This window comes from Crinia signifera, chromosome 2 (assembly GCF_055691185.1).
Source record: "Crinia signifera chromosome 2, ASM5569118v1, whole genome shotgun sequence".
Taxonomy (NCBI): domain Eukaryota; kingdom Metazoa; phylum Chordata; class Amphibia; order Anura; family Myobatrachidae; genus Crinia; species Crinia signifera.
The window spans coordinates 233,886,038-233,906,442 of NC_139218.1; the positions used below are offsets into that span (position 1 = coordinate 233,886,038).

The following is a 20,405-nucleotide window of genomic DNA, read 5'->3' on the forward strand; positions in this document are numbered from 1 at the left end:
AACTAATCGCTAAAAATGGTGACTAATTTCTGCTTATCATTTTTTAATAACTCTTTAATTAAGCTTATAACAAAACCACTTATTTACATAGCAAATTAGAACTACAAAATCAACGAAAATCCAGTCGATTTATAATATATAAATTATGTTCCTCTGCTTCTCCTCTACTGGCATGTCTCAAATATTCACTTTGTTTCCTCAGAAATCCTGGGAATCCACATTATATCATTAGTGACCCACTGTGTATTGTCTTCTGTAGGGGAACAGAACATTACAAAAGTAGTTGATATTCCTTTACAATTAGTAAAACTGCATTAATTAATTAACATTACCAAATAATTCATGCTGCATTTCATATATCATGTGCTCTTCCACATACACTAAGCAAAGTTTTAATTATTTTACACCTGAGACTGACAAGTGAGAAATTCAGTAATTAGTAATTATAATCATCACATACAAAAACTACTCTTATGAGTAGGGCCCTCCTTCCTCACGTACTCACCCTACCTCTTTACCTCACCTGTGCTCCTGTCCTATTCTTCCCTTCCTCTACTTCATCTTCAGTCTCCTCGACAATTTCGACACCTACTTCAGAACTGATGCTGATTTTAGTTCTACCAGCTATACCCTATTTATGCTGTATTTTATCAACACACCCTGTACGTTACCTTGTAATTTGTTTTTTGTTTGCTATGTATGGCGCTGCGGACACTTTGTGGCGCCTTATAAATAAACGTACTACTACAGTATAAATACACAGTGTGTTACTAACAATAAATACCTTGCATAATCTTGCTCATTGTGTAATTCATGTTTAATGTTATATACATTAAATTATGATATACTGTATGTAAGTACAGGCTGAGTCTCACTTATCTGTGTATTCCAAAAACCAAAATATTCTGAAAACTGCTTTCTGTTTTTTTTTCAGAATATTTCAGGGTTTTTTTGTTCCCCCCCCCCCCCCCCCCCCCCCACAACCGCCTCTTTTTTTATTCTTACCTCTTCCCGCAAAAATCCCTTATCCAAAATGCTTGTGGTCCCGAGCTTGTGGTTCGGATAAGGATACTCAACCAGTATAACACAATTGAACAATTATACTACACATTTACTACACACTTTCTGATCTACAACAAATCCGATTACATCCTATTTTGAATTATAACACTCTAGTTATCTTACCTAAAGCTAAGCAAATTTATTAACTAAATAGCCAATTTATTTAATCTTTTTTTATGGCCAAATATGAAAAAAAAAATGATTAATAGAAAAATATCTTCATTCAATCAATCAAATACCATTTCTAATTTTACCAAGGGATAATAATAGGTAGGCCTTATAACCATATGCATTTCTGTACCGGGTGCAGGGTGTGTGGTGCACATGGGCCCCTAGATACAGAGGGGCCCACACTGCACACCATGGATGTATTTATTATACTTACCCCTACAAGAGTCCTTTAACAGCATCTCTGCAATGGAAACACAAATCACTTGGAAAATGGCACATATCCAAATCACTCATGGCCCTGGGAACTAGGCATGGATGTTATGTTCCCAGAGACCTGCACAAATGCGCAGTAAACTTTGGCTTAGCGCCAGAGTCTACTCACTGCCACGGTGGCTGCACACACTCTCCTCTCTGAAAATGCCCCTTCTTATAGCAGATAGCAAATAGTTTAGATAGAAACTCTAACAAATGTTCCAGAAGCTACTCATGGATGTATTTCTTCCATATGCAATCAGTTAGGAAAATATTAGCATTCTACTCTAAGGCGGAAATAGCGAATGAGATTGAATAACCCCCCATAGCCTTATTTCTCCTCCAGCCAGCATTGTCAGAGAGATAGAAAGAGACAAGGGAAGAGGACAGATGGAGAGCTATGAAAGAGAGGGCGTGGTGGAGGTAGACATAATTCTAAAACAGGAACAAAGGAGGGGCACATTCAGAGATGAAATAGAGAGAGATTAGGATAGGGACAGAGATGAAATGGGCATTGGGGGCAGATGGGGAAGCACTTACCATGCATGTCTTGCACACACATGACCTTCCTAGAGTGTGGGAATAGGATGAGGAAGGCCATGGGACAAACTGGAGTGACACAGTAAATGTTCATGAAGAAAAGATGCAGAGAATGAAAAAACAACAGGTAAATATTGTACTTATTGTAACGGAATCGGGACATCTGTCAGAATGTACTTAGGTCTACAGTCATTAGGTCGACCCCACTAGGTCGACTGGCAGGAAGGTCGACCTGACTTAAGGTCGACATGGGCCAAGGTCGACATGACTTAAGGTCGAATTTGCATAAAGGTCGACATGAGGAAGGTCGACTGGTCATAAGGTCGACATGGGTTTTTCACTGTTTTTTTATCCGAATGTCGACACAGTCGACATGGACACAGTTGGCAATGAGAATCGGACCCTCGCATCGCTCGCTTCGCTCGCAATGCTTCGGGCACGGTGCTTTCTGCGCTCGGCACACTATTTTATTCTCCCACCACGCCTTAGTGGATGGTAGGGCATGAAATACCGCCTGTCGGCACATGTCGGCTCAAAGAACAGTGAAAAACCCATGTCGACCTTATGACCAGTCGACCTTCCTCATGTCGACCTTTATGCAAATTCAACCTTAAGTCATGTCGACCTTGGCCCATGTCGACCTTAAGTCAGGTCGACCTTCCTGCCAGTCGACCTAGTGGGGTCGACCTAATGACTGTAGACCTAAGTTCATTCTAATAGACCGCTTCCCATTGTAACATGGTAGTAAAAATATAGTAATGTTGTGGCTTGCAAAGAGATCTTTGTCAAGCCATATACTGTATACTTTGAAAATGGACAACTTAATTTAATGGCTGTGAACAACATAGAAAAATATAGCGGTACTTATGTAGTAGCCGGGCACCCACTAAGCAAATAGCTTAGCGGGCGATTCTGCGTAAGAAAATCGCATCGCATAATCGCATGCAATCCCATGCGATTTTGTAGGGTGTGATGCCATTGACTTTGCTATACATTTGCATGAGATGCAATGTGATTTAGACACTCCCCAATATCCACGCCACCCTGAATCGTGGTGAGCGGCGGCGGAACACGTCCTCCCGACCTTTTCATACCCCCACTATCCACGTCAGTGTGGAGTTGATTTTATATATTGTGGCAAGCGTAGCAAGTCACCGAGCCCGAAGCGTGTTGAGGGGATGCGGATTACATGTAAGGTAATCCGCTGCGCTCGCCACGCTTCGGGCACTATATAAAATCAACTCCACGCCAACATAGATAGTGGGGTATGAAAAGGTCGGAAGGACGAGTTCCGCCGCCCCTTGCGGGGCTCTCTGCGCTCGCCATGCTTCGTGGTGGCGTAGATAGTGTGTGTGTGGGGGGGGGCCTAAATCTCATTGCATCTCATACAAATGTATAGCAAAGTCAATGGCATCGCACCCTATAAAATCGCTTTCGCATCGGACCGCCCGAGGGTAGAGAGCAGTGAATAAATTACATAGGAAAATCGCATCGCATTGCACGCAAAAAAAATCACATGTGATGCGATGTGATTTTCCTACGGTGCCGTACGTATGCTAATTGGGTGCCCGGCTACTACATAAGTACTAATATAGCTATTAAAATGAATTTAAGATTACAATAAAAAACTATTTTTCCATTGGCAAATTAGTTATCCTAACAAAGGCTATTAGCAAATTACACTGAAGAAAAACAATGCTTTTTCATGTTATCACAGAACTTCTTAAAATGTTAAATGTTCTCTCTGTTAATAAGCAAATATATTTCATATTTATTATACTAAAAGGTAATATTATTACTAATGAACAAGTAATATCTCTAATTAAATTAATTATTTTCTCTAGATATCAGTATATACAATAAATATATATCTTGACATGTTTTAAAACAAGACTATGCTCTCAAACTTCTTATATTTTTATTAAAACATTTTTTAATAAAATTATAAAATTTGGTTTTAAAATTTTAGAATTCTTGTTTTGATCAAATCTCTCCATATTTGATTGCAAAACAACTACATAAGATCAATAAAACCTTCCTTCTCAACCTTTTTTGTATGTTTTGTGTTCCAAATTAACCTACAGCTACTAATCTAATTTTGTCTGACCACAATTTTTTTTTTACTACAGATTGCATACAATCATCCCTGTAACATATCCTTACCAAAATGTGTTCAGAATGTAAAATGCAATAGAATATTCTTTTACGATAAGTAACAAATATAAATTATTATTATTAAAATTATTAATAACCATGTCCATTTAAGTGCATTGTTATACCAGCTCTTATATTATAATATTTAATCATTCTGCAATATTTAAATGAAAGTTTCCAAATATACCAACATATATTTTAAAACAATTGTTCTGTAAATATCACTTTTTGTATAGATATTTTCCTTAATATTAAAGCTTAATGAAATAATATCAAAATATTTTCTATAATTAATTATTGGATATTGCAAAATCATTACTCACTTTGACAGTGTTCTTTCCCTTTCAAGTAGTCCTGTAAATTTGTTCTGAAATAAATATTTTCAATCATTTGTCAGTTTCTAAATAAGACTATTTCATTTCTGTCTTTTAAATGGTAATCTGTAGTCACATCTGTATGTACAGTGACATAGAGATGTAATTTGTATTGCAAACCATTGGCTTTTCAAAGTGATTATGATACAGCTTTCCCCTAAAATTTTAGTGACAATTATAATACAGGTAATAGGAAGAAAAAAACAATAAAGAAATATAGGGACATATTTTTCTAAAGGTTTATTTTCATCTATTTCAGATCAATGTTGTGTTTTCAGGGCTAAAATCCTTATGTACTAATATTTAAAAATGTATATAAAACAATACTATTAGTAAATGTGTCTTTCAGCTAAAAGCCATTAAGTAATTTTAAAATTCTTTAATTCAACTAATTTTTCTACAGTTTATTCAATATATTCCAAACAGTTGCTGCGGTTTTTCACTTTATATAAAAAGAAATCCTATATTGTAATTATTTTATAGCTAACCAAAGTTTACTTTTTTAATAGACTATGCCACTGCTTACACTGTATGTTAAACTGACAATTATGTTTCCTCATTAAAATGATATCTTAAAATAACCATGTAAATACAATCTTCTATTTCTTCAACACAAAACAAAAAACTTAGTTCTTCATTTGTTTTTCCAACATACTAAATAATTATTATTACACAATTGCAGAAATCCTTAAATAGTACTTGTGCCTTTTCCTGCTAGTGTTTATACAGTATACTGCATGATTTTTTGTGACTGTTTTTTTCCACTTGCTTGTACATTGGGACATCTTTATTCTTCAACTGACTGACACAACACAATATCATTTTTTTCCATAAGTTTGTTTCTGAGGAGCCTAATTTTAATTTTTTTTCAAAAACACCAGTCAGGTATAACCCCAATGTACTTATGAGGGACTGCAGCATACTGTATATCTCAGCATACAAGCAGATGAGTGGTGAGTGGCCAGCGATGATGTGGGGGCGCAAATGAGCGCTCACTGCTGGCCCATACAAACTGGGTGGCTTTTGAGTTAAAAACAAGCTCAAACTGCAAAACTAAACTTCTTTAAACTCAAAATTGCCCAATGTGTATGGGCCTAGCCTACGTTTACCCCACCGTCTTGACATGGCTGCTGAGAAAGTGAGGAGCGGGTACTAATTACCTGGGTCCGGGCCTCATGAAGGGGCACAGCATGGGCCCTGGTCGGCCCCATACACCCCCTCCCTTTTTTCTGTGTAGCAGCATAGCAAACACTGGAGTGTGAGGGACTGCAGATAATCTGCTGCTGCTGAGTCTGAATTGCCTCTGGTTGAGAGACTCCACAGTTCTTCAGCGGCATCAATATTTTTTTTTCCCTAAGGGGCATACCCATGCCTCCTGAGATTAGGCCATGCTCCATAAATGTTACAAAGGTCCGTCAGACCTCTTGACAGTGGTCAGAAATAAACAGCAGTAGTCAATGCCAGCTGTTACTGTCAGCCTGGGATTGTTGGTGGAAGAGTAGGAGCTAGGAGTTGCCCTTCTCTGCCAGCTACCCCGTAAGTGTCTGTCTCTATATTATTTAACAGTAAAGAATCTGGAGAGACCTGCACATTATAGTCAGAGTCCAGGTTATAGCCATCAGTATGGCAGCACCTGGATGCCCAAACCACACTGCAAATACAATCTTGCCCATGCTGCCAATAGTATGTGGCATGTCCAAGGTAGGCATGTGTGCCAGTTACTGTTGTAGGCAGACAGTCTCCATTTACTCCCTTTAAAATCTGTACTGTCAGTGCTCATCCATCACAGGAGAGCAGGGCATGGGTAGCCTGTTGGGTGTGTAAAAACAGCTCTGTGTTCCCATATGTGTACACATCATTGCTGATGGGCAGGTGGCTGTTGGGCATTGGGTAAGAAGGGAGGGGAGAGTTGTGCATCATAAAATGGTGATAGGAGCTGGCCATGGGAGGGAGAGGGCAACGTAGCATTGCAGTAAAGATACAGGAGCTGAGCATGTCAGGAGGGAGGCAGAAGCTGGGCATGTCAGGAGGGAGAGGGAAGCTAAGCATCAGAGAAACAAGGTAGACATGGGAAGGAGAGGGGAGCAGAACCTTTCCACCTACTTCTGTGATATCACAAGTTTAATAGAAGTTAGCTGTTCTGATGAAAAAGTTGGCTGGCCTAATGAAATAGTTGGTTAGGTATGTGGGGCAGTATTTTATTTGGATCGGTAAGTTGGTTGGTTGGAGGAAAGTGGACCTGTTTTATGACCCACATTAAAATATCCCTTGCTTTACATGTCAAACTACTGTAACCTTCTTCTTTTAAAATCACATTCCCAGTGCCAGACTCCTTTTCCTCAGGCTTGATTACTTAATGACTCCTAGAAGAGTTATCTTGCAACCCTTTTCAAGCATGCGCCATAGGGAAATTGCATGCGTATGCGCAGTAAACTCTAGCACATCTCTAGTCTACTGGCGCTTAACAGGAGGGGGCTTGACAGTGGCTGTACATGGGCTTCTCCCTTTGTGAATACTCTCATGCAGCATAGTTGCCTACACTCCTGGATTCTGCAGGAGACTCATTGAAATTTCCAGGGATCTCCATGATTGCGCCTAAGCCATATTACGCAGAGGCTACATTTAAAAAAAAGTAATCAGAGATATATACTTATAAATGGAAGCGTAATGATCCTTATGGCTAAATGTATTTTAAATAAGGCTTCTTGTGGCCACTTATATGGAAGCACTTGTAAAACACAATGTATGAGCAAGCCCTGACGCGTATCATCGTCCTATCACTGCTTTGGGGCTCACCTACATTTGGATGTAAAGGTGCCCACACACTAGAAGGATTTCTTTGGCAATTGACCAATTTCCGACCAATTGGCCGCAAATCGTCTGATCTCGGGTTCGTGCTTCCGTGGATTTTTTGCCCACACACTAGAAAGACCTGCGATCATAAGATGTGCGCATAAATTAGCCTTCAAATCTTTTGCCTCTCCTAGACAAAAGATTTCAGGCAAGCGCACATCTTTACCAAAGATTTTTCTTAAGATCCCATGTGCGTTCCTATGGATCTTTTGTTAAATCTTCTGATCTTTCATGCAGCACGTAAGATCAGAAAATTTAGCAAAAGATCCACGGGATCGTGCATCGGACTGAAATTGGCAGATTTTAGACCGATTATCGGTAAACATCGGATGATATATCGGCCAAAAAATCGTTCTAGTGTGCTACTGACCCAGTTATTATTTACATTTTCGGTACTTGTGTAGTTTCACAGCGCCAGCATGGCGCCGTGCTACTTCCGGGTGTACGCTCGCCACTAAATATGTAAAATAAACTAACTTAACTCCATGCCAACATGGATAGTTCATGCCTCCACTATCCATGTTGGCATGGAGATGATTTTAAATAGCGTGGCGAGCATAGCGAGCCACTGAGCCCGCAGCGTGGGCGAGCAAAGCGAGCCCCACGAAACTACACAAGTACCACATTTTCCAAAGTCATACTTATGTTATTGTCACACCTAAAACAAATTCCAATTATGCTGACATAATGTGAATATTCAGAATTCCTCTGATAAACTGCTCTTAACATCTTTGAAAGTGTTCCATTGTTCTATACAAAACTCTTGCAAAATATTAAAGTGACTTTATTTTTATTTGGCATATTGCAATTTATTCATCAGATTAACATGCTAAAATTATAGTTCATAGCTTATATACAATACCTCATAGTCAAATGCTATTATAGTGAAACATCTAGGAGCCACAACATCTCAGCTGGTAAGCTGTCGGCCACACAAGCACTCAGAACGAGACATCTGTTGCAACACTCACTACCAAACTGCCTCTGCTAGCAACATCAGCACAAAACCTATTTGTCAGGAGGTTTATGGATTGGGTTTTTATAGTCAAGCAGCTGCACACAAACATGAGATTGCCTTGCGCATTGATAAGTGTCAGCTGGAATGTTATAAAGCATGCTGCCATTGTACTTTGGAGCAGTGGAAATGCGTTCTCTTGAATGACAAATCGCACTTTATCCGGCACATGTGATGGACAAATCTTTATCTGGCAGATGCCAAGATAGGGCTCATTGCCTGAAGTCAACTGTAAGTGTTGATGGAGGAGGAACAATAATCTGGGATTCTTTTTCATGGCTGGGCTTATGGCCAAAGTCTTACTGCTACAGCATACAGTACTATGACATTCTAGTCATGTCCTTTTAACTTTATGGTAACAATTTGTAGAAGACATTTTCCTTAGTCTGCATGAAAATGCACCTGTGAATAAAGAATCAGAATGATTCAGAATTGCCACAATGCTGATGCTTGCCCATCTGAGTAAACTTTTGGTGTGCATTGGTGTCAGTACTGTGCATGCACAAACCTAAATCATTGTACCAATGATGTTTGCAGTGAAGATTTCGATACAGAGTGATTGACAGGCAGGAAAACATTTTGGGGGTATATTAGGTGGTCAGTGAAACAGACATTTTGGGGCATGAGCCTTTAAAGTTTGTGAATGAAATAACAGTACAAAAGGTTTCAGTGGTAGGCTTTTATTGAACATTTTGAGCATCGATAAGGCTACTCACCCTACTGATGAATGGTGTCACTGATGTGTGAACGATGGTGCGTATTTATATGCAAGCATCAGATTTCAGATGCCGCCGGTAGACTCAGTAAGAATCAAAGTGACTGTGTCGTTAGCATAATTTCAATTTTGCTGTGTATGGAATTAGGAATTGCCTTTACTTGCATATATGAATCTCCCATTATACTCTTCTGTATACTAGTGTCCCATCCTTCGGGATACCAATGTTGTTGATTCCCCTATGTACTAAGTATTCACATGTGTATAAAAATACACAGAGGATTATAACATCATCATAATCATCACTGGCATATGTAGGAACACAACTGTCCACATCCAGCTTTCCTAAAATCTAGCTATATGGCTTGATTTGTGCACCAAGAACTCAATTTAGTTATGCCTTGTGATGTGCTATGCGCATGCCAAATGAAGCAAAAAAAGGACACATCTGTAGATTACAAGTGTGTGCCACTGTATTTCCAAATTGAAATAAGGTACTTGTGTATTATCACGGCTCCCACGATTTCCATCTTATGTATACCATGTATATGTATACCATTGTATATGGCATACAATGGCATACGATGAGATGAGATTTTAAATTGTATAAGCACACTAATGGGTGCTTTCAAGGTCAATTGGCCCCCCTATAAGATTTTTAATTGTATAAGCACCCTAATGGGTGCTTACAATGTTAAATGCACCCCCACGCCACCTCCACTATCAACGCCAACCCAAAGCGTGGCGAGCGCAGCGAGCCCGTGAGGGGCGGCGGTGCGCGTCCTCCGACCTTTTCATATCCCCACTATCCATGTCGGCATGGAGTTGATTTTATATAGTGTGGCGAGCGCAGCGAGTCACCGAGCCCGAAGTGTGGCGAGCGGACGCGTAATACTTTACATGTATTACGTGTCCCCTCGCGGGGCTCGCTGCACTCGCCACACTATATAAAATCAACTCCACGCCGGCATGGATAGTGAGGGTATGAAAAGGTCGGAGGACGCGTACCGCCGCCCCTCGCGGGCTGGCTGCGCTCGCCACGCTTCGGGTTGGCGTTGATAGTGGGGGTGGCGTGGGGGCGCATTTAACATTGTAAGCACCCATTAGGGTGCTTATACAATTAAAAATCTTATAGGGGGGCCAATTGACCTTGAAAGCACCCATTAGTGTGCTTATACAATTTAAAATCTCATCTCATCGTATGCCATATAAAATGGTATACAATTTTAAATTGTATAATGCAGCCCATACACGGTCCGTTTTCGCCGGCTCCGTTCTGTACTATGCGATGAGCGCTTCCGCTCATCACATAGTATGGTACAAAAAGTATGTGCTGCACATACTTTTTGTACTAGGTACACATCGCTTCGGATCACAGTGCATGCACAAGGCATGCACTAGGGATGCGATCCGATGCGATGCGTGCTAATTAAGTGCCGAACGGACCGTGTATGGGCACCTTAAGATCGGGTCCCATCGCAGCACATCTCAACTTATTGCATACCATCTTAAGCCTTATGGTATGCAATGAGATGGGATGAGATGGGAGCCGTGATAGTACACAAGTACCTGAAATAATACTGCACAGAAGATGCTGTTACAAAAGGTACAGAAAATGTTGGTTTCTGAATTACAGTTCTAAAATCTGCTGGCCAGTTACCTTCATAATAGCAGATAAAGCAAGGGACACTTTTATGGCTAAGAACATATGGTCACATAAAATAGTTGGACTGTATTGGCTTTTTCTCAAGTACTCATGTGACAAGAAATATTCCAACTCTATGATAATGATTACAATCCATTGTGTAATGAATATATTAAACTTTACCAAGATTCCATTTTTCAATACATGCATTTTATGTTGCATTCTGAGACACACAGTACCTGTGCCTAAACACATGAGGGTCACAGCAGTTATACAATAAAATCCCATACCCGTCAGTATAGGGATCACCGGACATTATAGATTACAGCTGTTTATTAGTAGAGAGGAGACAGATGGCTTGCTAACACCCATATGGTCATAATATTCTCGGATTCCCAATTCATACCTTTCTGCCATCCTTGAGTAACCTTGGGTAATACGCTATCCTTTTTGTAGATTTAATCTGTAGTATAAAATATATTTTAGGGAATATAAATCTGTTACGGCACACCTGGCATCTAGAGGCAGCTGAATCATAATGTTTATATTCATTTCTACATGTTTGTGTTTGTATTCAGATGAGTTTACAGTATATTGCAGAGATGCAATTTACAAAATTGTCATCTAAGTTGGTGTCATAATGAATATTATTTTTTACTATACATAACCCAAACTCATATTATGGAATGGAATGCAACTAAAAACAGAGCGGCAATATACATTTCGCTAATAAAAGGTGTACTTCTAACTAATGCAAAGCAGCAATTATTTTAAAATGCACACTGGTTGGCAACAGTAGTATATGTGTCTGGTTTGTGCCAGGAGAACGTCACATGCACTAACATCCCATTTAAAAAAAGTTTTCTGTGCAAAATTCACATTCACTATGTGATGCGATTTTCCTATGTAATTTATTCACTGCCCTCTGGCCTTGGGCGGTGCGATGGGATTGCATCCCATCACATGCAATCGCATGCAATTTTATAGGGTGCGATGTCATTTAATGTACTATACACTTGTATGACATACAATGGGATTTAGGCACCCCCCCACTATTCACGTCACCCTGAAGCGTGGCGAGCGCAGCGCGTCCTCCCGACCGTTTCTTACCCCCACTATCCACATCGGTGTGGAGTTGATTTTATATAGTGTGGCAAGCGCAGCGAGCAACCGAGCCTGAAGCGCGGCGAGGGGACGAGAATTACGTTACATGTATTCCGCGTCCGCTCGCCACACTATATAAAATCAACTCCACACCGATGTGGATAGTGGAGGTAAGAAAAGGTCGGGAGGATGCATTCCGCCGCTGCTCGCCACGCTTCAGGATGGCGTGGATAGTAGGGGGGTGCCTAAATCCCATTGTATGTCATACAAGTGTATAGTACATTAAATGGCATTGCACCCTATAAAATTGCATGCGATCTTATCACACCACTCAAGGCCAGAGAGCAGTGAATAAATTACATAGGAAAAGCACATTGCATCGCATGCGATCGCATCGCATGCAAAAATCGCATGCGGTGCGACGCGATTTCCCTACGGTGCCGTACGTATGCTAATTGGATGCCCGGCTAATTCATAAGTACCAAATATTGTTTACTTAGTACACCTGAGGGTTTGGGCTCCCTCATCTTGTAGTAGCACCCCGCCCACCTGATCTAAATGGTATAACCAGTCTGGTCCCTGCTAATAGTACACCTGAGGGTTTGGGCTCCCTCATCTTGTAGTAGCACCCCGCCCACCTGATCTAAATGGTATAACCAGTCTGGTCCCTGCTAACCACAGACTGCACATTAAACCAAAGGCACAATTAAGGTAAGTCCTGAAAATGTGTACATTGTGCTAGTTTTAGGGATGGACTTGGGGCGCGGCGCCCCTTGGGTTGGCGTGGCTGGGTTGCCTTGGGGTTGTACACCATAACATTTAGCACTATTTATTTTTCCACTAATTATACTTTCTAGTATTTTCAATTATGTAACACTTTTTAACCCCTAGCTATTGCTTCTTTCTTATTAACTAACTAAAACCTTATCAATTCACTTGTGTGCTTACCTGAGGTGACTGGTTTTAGCTGGCTTTTTTTGGGGTGCTGCGCCCCAGGTTTAAACTTAGTATTAGGTATGAGATAGCAGAGCTTATTATTATAGAGTGTGCATCAGGCACCACATGTCTTTCTTTGTCGAACTACAGGTCCCAGCATGATGGCACCTCATGATACATGTATATTATTAGGGTGTGCATTTCAAGACCCCCACCCACCCACCCATAAATTGTAATACAGAAGAAAGCTTCTGGTGTCGGGAAACAAATTTTTTTGAATGCATGATAGTCAGTGGCAGCGGTACAATTGCAAACTGCCCATCACAAGTGTTGACCACCCATAAATAATATGGTTTTTACCTGGGGGAAATGCATCTTTTTGCCAGTCTGCATTTGATTCACATTTACCCGAAAATACCCTTCCTGTACTCAGTCTATGGTAAAAAGGGATGTTGGCAGTCCTACATGGCCAGGAGAGCGTTATCCCAACATTGATGGACAGCATAGTTGCCTACCCTCCTGCGTTCTGCAGGAGACTCCATGAAATAACAGCAATCTCCCTCTCTCCCTCATTAGTCTACCAATCTCCCTCATGTCACCTAGCCCACATTACACTGTTACATTTTTGGTAAAAAGGAATGAGAAATAGATACATTTACATTGAATCATCAGCACCATTTCCCAGCACTTTACCAAGTATAGTAGCTCTTACAAACTGCTTTGGAGCTCATCTGCAGTAAGTCATTTTAAAAGATTTTGCTCAGATATAGCTGTATACACCCATGATTCTAGATGCCTCAGTGGCAACCTCTCTTCACAGTCTCTCCATATATTGAACTAGACACGCCCTTTGGGTGGTGCATAACATGCCCCCTGTGCAAAATTCTGCTACCTACTATAATTTCCATGAAAATCATTTTCAAAAGTAGGCAAGTATGATGGACAGGCCAACGCCAGTATCTCAACTTTTGACATGCTGAAGTATGGCCAGGTGGGGTGGGGGGTTTAGTTTAGGCACTAGCAGGCAAACTAGGGTTAGAGTGCAGGTGTGGGGGCGAGGTTAGGGCTAGGCTGCATGAAGGGAGGGTTAGACAATAAGAACAGGAGGTTAGGTTGCAGGGTACGTAGGTTAGGAATATGTTGCTGGGGGGAAGGTTAGAGTTAGACTAGGAAGAGGGGATTAAGGGGCATTTAGAAGGTAAGTATACTTACCGGACACCTGTCAGGATTCCCTACATCGTCTGCTGGTCATCTGTATGTGTTCCAGTAGAATGCCCTACCCCCCAGCTCATATATCCAGGTTCAGAAAGTCCTAAGTGGCAGACTAACAAACTGCTTTTGCACATATGCGATGGCACAGAGTACTGGGTGGATGTATACAAGGTACACTTTGCCTGCAAGCATAATACTTTGTTAGTATTAGTTCCAAAGAAAATATATAAAAACAACTTTGTCTGTGTTGTTGATTTTTATTATATAATTTGGGCAAATTATACTACATTGTATTGTATGGTTGGTTTAGAGGGCAGTGGTTTGTGATGGAAGCCAATTCACTTTATAGATAACATAACCAGGTCTTTGGTTTATTAACCATGTACTGTAGAACATGATTTCATTAATTGTCACAGGGTTAATTTTAAGTAACAGGTATGTACAACAGGTACACAATGCACATACTGTATAATGGATGCACCAGATCCAGCCAGGAACATATGCAACAGCGCAGGTGGTGTTGGGAAAAGGGGGAAATTAACCTGTGTGTATGTATATGGTGGTGGCAGCGGGGTATGCTAACACTGGCTCACATACAACAGTATAGTAGTGGTAGTGCAGTGGAATTTGTAGGGGCACTTATCTCAGTGACGCCATCTCTCAGGGTCATGTCCTCTCACTATGTAGGACTAAGCTGAGGCAGAGCATGTGCAGTACCAAATAAAGTACTTAAGGCAGAGCATGTGCAGTACTGATGAAAGTTTTCAGCATTTTGTTTTGGAAACATTTGACAATTCCCACATCCAGACAATATGAACAGTGCATAATGGATAAGACAATCCCAATGTCATTTCTCTTCTTTGCCACTTTCTTGTTTTGTTTCTTGCATTGTGTGTGGACACCCTCTGACTTCAATGATTGCTATCTTTATCTCATTTAGGGCAGCATTTATCAAGCAATATTTGCGGCTAAATCGGGGGTTAACCGCAAATATTTAGTATCCCCCAAATGTATTAAAGGGGGACCGCAGCAGGAATCTCCGTTCCCTGCTGCGATCCCCCCTTCACCGCCGCCGGCCTCATACCCCATAGCTTTCTATGAGGGATGCGAACCTGCCCGATGTATCAACATCGGGCAGCCCGGCTTCGCACCCCTGGGCTATCGCCATTCTGATATGGTGATAGCCCATTGTAGCCTATGGCTACACATCGCACTGCCCGGGCAGGGCGGTCAGAGGGGTCGGCGGGGGTCAGCGCATAACCGCGCATGCGCAGACCCCCTGGCTTCCGGGTCAGGGATTCTCAGGGACGGGCTCCTTTTGGAGCCCTGTCCCTGCGCCCTCAAATTGATACATCCATGCGGTATCACATGATACTGCAATGCGATGCCCGGTGATATCATCACACCGGCATCGCTTTATAATGATAAATGCGCCCCTTAACCAATAACATTTTTTTTCCAAACAAATGTTTTTTTTTTGTATCACTTAAATATGTAAGAAAAGTGCAGATAGTGCATAACGTTTTAAAACAGCAAGTTTTATTAGGGATTTGCACTTACAATTTCTGGGGGAATGTAAAGGCAATCAATAAAAACCCGGGGCACAGCAGGAACACAATTGTCCAATGGTGCAGGTGATCCAGCTCCGGAACTGGGGGACGCCGTCCAAATACGACCAATGTTCCTGGGGTCCAAGCGGGGATCAGAGTCACTGTGGCAAGGCACGCCAAACGCGTTTCGGATCTTGGGATCCTTCGTCAGTAGCGTGCCTAGCCTTACCAACAAACAGTTTAAATAGCAGCGGGGGCTAATTAGCCACAATCGTCACTTCCGTTTTGTTCGCGGAAGTGAAGTGTTTGTGCGTTCCACGGTGCTTCGCTAATCCTCACTGCCTCATTGTGTTGCAGGCGGAGGATCACTGAGCAGTTTCCGGCCCAAAATACATTTGTATATGTGTTCCGGATACATAGCAAGATGGCGGTGCGTTCCACTGCGCCGCTATCTTGCGTGTCAACAAATAGGAAGCATTGCTCTTAATTTCATCACGGTTTGTCCACTTTCACTTGTAACAAGCCAAAATAGGGATACAAGTTTGTAACATTTATAATACAAAAGGGTAATCTATAGAAATTGATGTAATAATCCAAAATGCATTTTCCGCGAACAAAACGGAAGTGACGATTGTGGCTAATTAGCCCCCGCCGCTATTTAAACTGTTTGTTGGTAAGGCTAGGCACGCTACTGACGAAGGATCCCAAGATCCGAAACGCAAAGTGTAAAGGTGTGCCACAGTAGAGCCACCAAGCCAAACCAGTCCAGGGGCACCGCACCCCACACCACCGTTACCCTAAATTGGGTCTATGATTATCCAGCAAGGAGCCACATGATAATGGCTCCTTACTTAAATGTATCCAAACTAAGAGCTACCTACCTTAGAGCAACCCCATAATACTCCTTTTGGCATATCAAGACACACATCTCCTCCTAATGTGGGCTCCCTTCTGCCTCTCACAACATAAACATAGCTAGTGGCAGGTGCTCAATTAGTTTAGTAATACCATTCAGGTGCATTGGAGGAGGGGTAATACTGAGCAAGTAACAATACATGATTTCTCCCAGCTCAACGAATGGCATTAGTAACCAGTCTAGAACAATACATTAATAGAATTCAGAGATATTGGTTACATATATTTGCGCAAATTTATGTGTAAGACCCCAAGCCGTCGTCAAGGCTTCTCTGTATATTGGGGGTCCCTAGCGATATATCTAGGTGCAGGGTGCCATACTCCAAAAACCAGCACAAGCCAGAAAGCCCAGAGCAGCACACCGTTGTAGTGTTAATAAGGATTATTGATATGAAGCCAAAGCTATATATATAAATAGTAGAGAGAGAGAGAGTAAATAAAAAGTTAAATGTAATTAAAATATTAAGAAAGTGTTAGTGAGAAAAAAAATTGTGCAAAGTGTTAATAGAATGTAAAAGTGTGCCACAGTAGAGCCACCAAGCCAAACCAGTCCTGGGGCACCGAACCCCACTATACTGTTCGTATTTGTGGTTTTTTTTTTCACAATTTGTACTGTTGTGGAACTACAAGTCCTAGTGGGCTTTTTAATAACCCGTATTCTGGGACTTCTGGTTCTACAAGTTCCTGCATGCGGTGTAGATTTTCTGGGACTCATAGTTCCACAACAATACACAATAGTTTGTTCTAATTTTTACACAACCATCAGCCCAGTGCCCAATGCGCAAAGGCACGTTAAGGTGGACCCCTACTCATTTTGTCCCCCATATTTTTGGAACCAGGACCGGCCCTTGAGCCTGGAGCTGGTTTTAAGGAATCCAGGGGACCCTTATTTGGTTTGAACCGGGGCTGGTTATGCTCAGGAGGGGGCCCTACGCCATTTTTTTTGTAAAAAAAAACACACATTACCATGTTTCCAAAATCGCACATTTTCATGACTAAAAATCGCATATTTTCATTACTAGAAATCTTGCCATATCGCACTGTTCAACCGCAAATTCGCATCCCATTAAATAGTCATTTTTTATTTATTTTTTCGGAAAATGCGGTAATGTGGAATTTCAGAATTTTACTAAAAATCGCATCCCATTAAGTCATCCTTTATATACTACTTATAAGAAATAAATGAATTAAATCTGTTTTAAATTCTGAAAAATCTCCCATGATCACCATGGGCAGTAAGGAATCCACATCATAACCACTCCACTCACTCAGCACCATTTGATTCATTTGTAGTTGATGAATCCATGTCTTGGTACTTGGTACAGAAAGTTTCAAAAACATCCACTACAGTGTACAGAATTTATTTTTATAGCACAAAATTAATGAATATTGACTTTCACAGTATTGAATATTTACCATGTAAACAGCTTATACAGCTGTGTGTGGGTTTAATCCAGGTCAAAACCATAGTCTGACGTCTGTCAAACAAGGCCACCAATGAATTATTTCCTTTATCTGTTCATGTTTACACTAAATAAGCAGCTATTTGATATTGCTGTAGGGGTAAATTACAAGCCAGCCTTGACTACAGCAATGTCTTGCATTATCTTGTGCTTATAATGTATATACCGTAATGGCATTGCAATGTGTTTGTAGAGTCGCTGCAACTTATGTGCCTAGGCAATTACTGACCTCTGTGCCTGCTGAACTATAGAAACTGAATTGTGTTGTCATTGTAATGCTTTACTTTTATTATAATATATTAATACTGAAAACTTAATGGAAAAAAAAAACATAAAAAGTGTGTTCTCTTCTACAATTTGATATACTAAGATGATATCAATGTCATGGATTGCATATTGCAAAGCTAGAAAATATTTTGGGGCTATAGCAATAATAATAATAATAATGTATAACTCTGTGAGCTGAGAAATGCTGGCCAGCAGCAGTAGATCCCGAGGATGTTGTCAAAAGATCATAAATAACAATATCAACAGTTTTGATGTAGACCTTGTTGCAGGCAACATAACATTCTCAGAATTTCGACAAATGAAATGTCAACATGTCATGTCAGCATTAGGGTTAGGCTGCATACAGGAGGGTAATGCTGGCCAAGCACTAGAAAAACTTTCATCCAACCATCCAACTAGTTGGTTGGTTGGACTGAAAATCTAGTACTATATGGGGGCAAATGCCAATAAGCAATTTGCTCACAAACCCAGGAGAAGGGACAAAAACCATCAGTGAAATTGTTTAAATCAAATAGGTCCAACTACAGTACATTGTCTGAGAGACAGTTGTTGTCCATTTTCCGATTTGGGAAACAAATGACTTAATTACAAATTACATTTGCTCCTATCCAGTTCCAGGTTTTTATTCCATCCAACCAACCAACTAGTTGGATGGTTGGAGGAAAGTTGGTCTGATGTATGGCCAGCATTAGACTGCCCAAAGAGGTTAGGGTTAAGCTGCGGAAATGAGGGTTAAGCACTAGAGGGAGGTTTTTGGTTAGGGACAGGGATTGGGTTTAGGGATAGGGGAAATATACTTAAGGTGCATACACACTGGCCAATATAATGAACCTTCATATAATTGCCCAGTGTGTACCCCTTTAACTCCGAACAATGAGCGCTCCCATGGGTCATTAACATATATAGACAACAAAACTGTCACGGCTAAAGGGCTGGATGGAGTCGTGCGGTGCACAGGAACCGGAGACGGACCAGGAGGAGTAGGATTGAAACGTGCAGGTTTAATAACTGATTTCATAAATGATAAACTTCACTCAAATACTTCTTTAAGTGACAGTTGGAATAAATTAAATAGAGTCCAGCACAATACTAATAACGGGCAGGGAAATCTGGAAACGTATACTTGGTGAGCCAGAGTACATAGATGAGGATCCGGAAGGAGGTTGATTTGATGACAGAAGAAATGGATCCGGATGACTGAAAGATGATGGAATGAATGAGTTGTATGAAGGAGGACAGCGGAAGCTGTGCAGGGTAATTCTGGGACACAAGCAGGAACAAGCACTAGGTAGGACTTGCAGCATTGGTGTCAGGAGAAAACTTCCTTGTAGCAAGATGCAGGGAGCAAGGCACCAGAGTCAGGAGAGAAAGAGCCAGGATCCGGGAATCAGCTAGGAGTTGTGAATGACTCCAAAGACTCATTGCACTGACACTGAACAGCCTAGGCAGATCCCCTATATCCCCAGGGGATGGCTGCCATTGGCTGTCAGCACAGGATGAGGAGGGAACCTCCACTCTGGGCCAATCTGTCTCCTGTCCTCAACCAAGATGGCGACGCCGGCCTCCCGGCACCACTACTGCTGCCATCCCTACCCAGAGCTGCCGCTACCCGCACACCGCAGACCGGAGCCTGCACACGCTAGCCGGCGGCGGGCGCGGACGGGTGAGTACTGTACCCGCCGCGCTCCGTCGCGGCTACGTGTGACAGTACCCCCCCTTTTCAGGGTGACCCCAGGGCGCCTATGGGCCTTGTGCGGATTTCTCTGGAGAAATTGCTTTACCAGTTTTGGAGCGTGCAAATCAATGGAATCCACCCAAGAGTTCTCTTCGGGACCAAACCCAACCCATTCCACCAGATACTGGGTACGAGAATTGCGGCAACGAGAGTCTATAATGCGTCTTACCTCGAATTCAGACCCACTTTCGGAGTTAATCTTGGGCGGTTTGGGAATCTTCTTTTGATAAGAGTTCAACCTTAAAGGCTTGAGGAGGGACACATGGAAGGAATTCGAAATCCTTAGGGAAGGAGGAAGTTGAAGTCTATAAGCGACAGGATTAATGACTTGGATGATAGGGTATGGCCCAATGAACCGGGGAGCCAGCTTCATAGAGGGCAGACGGAGGCGTATATGGCGGGTAGACAGCCATACCCGGTC

At 41.6% G+C, this 20,405-nt stretch overlaps 1 protein-coding gene across 8 annotated transcripts in view; it reads left to right on the plus strand.

Moving 5' to 3' along the window:
• SH3RF3 (SH3 domain containing ring finger 3) overlaps positions 1-20,405 on the plus strand; it is a 468,317-nt gene that overhangs the window by 424,043 nt on the left and 23,869 nt on the right. The gene's annotated exons all lie outside the window — the stretch shown is intronic.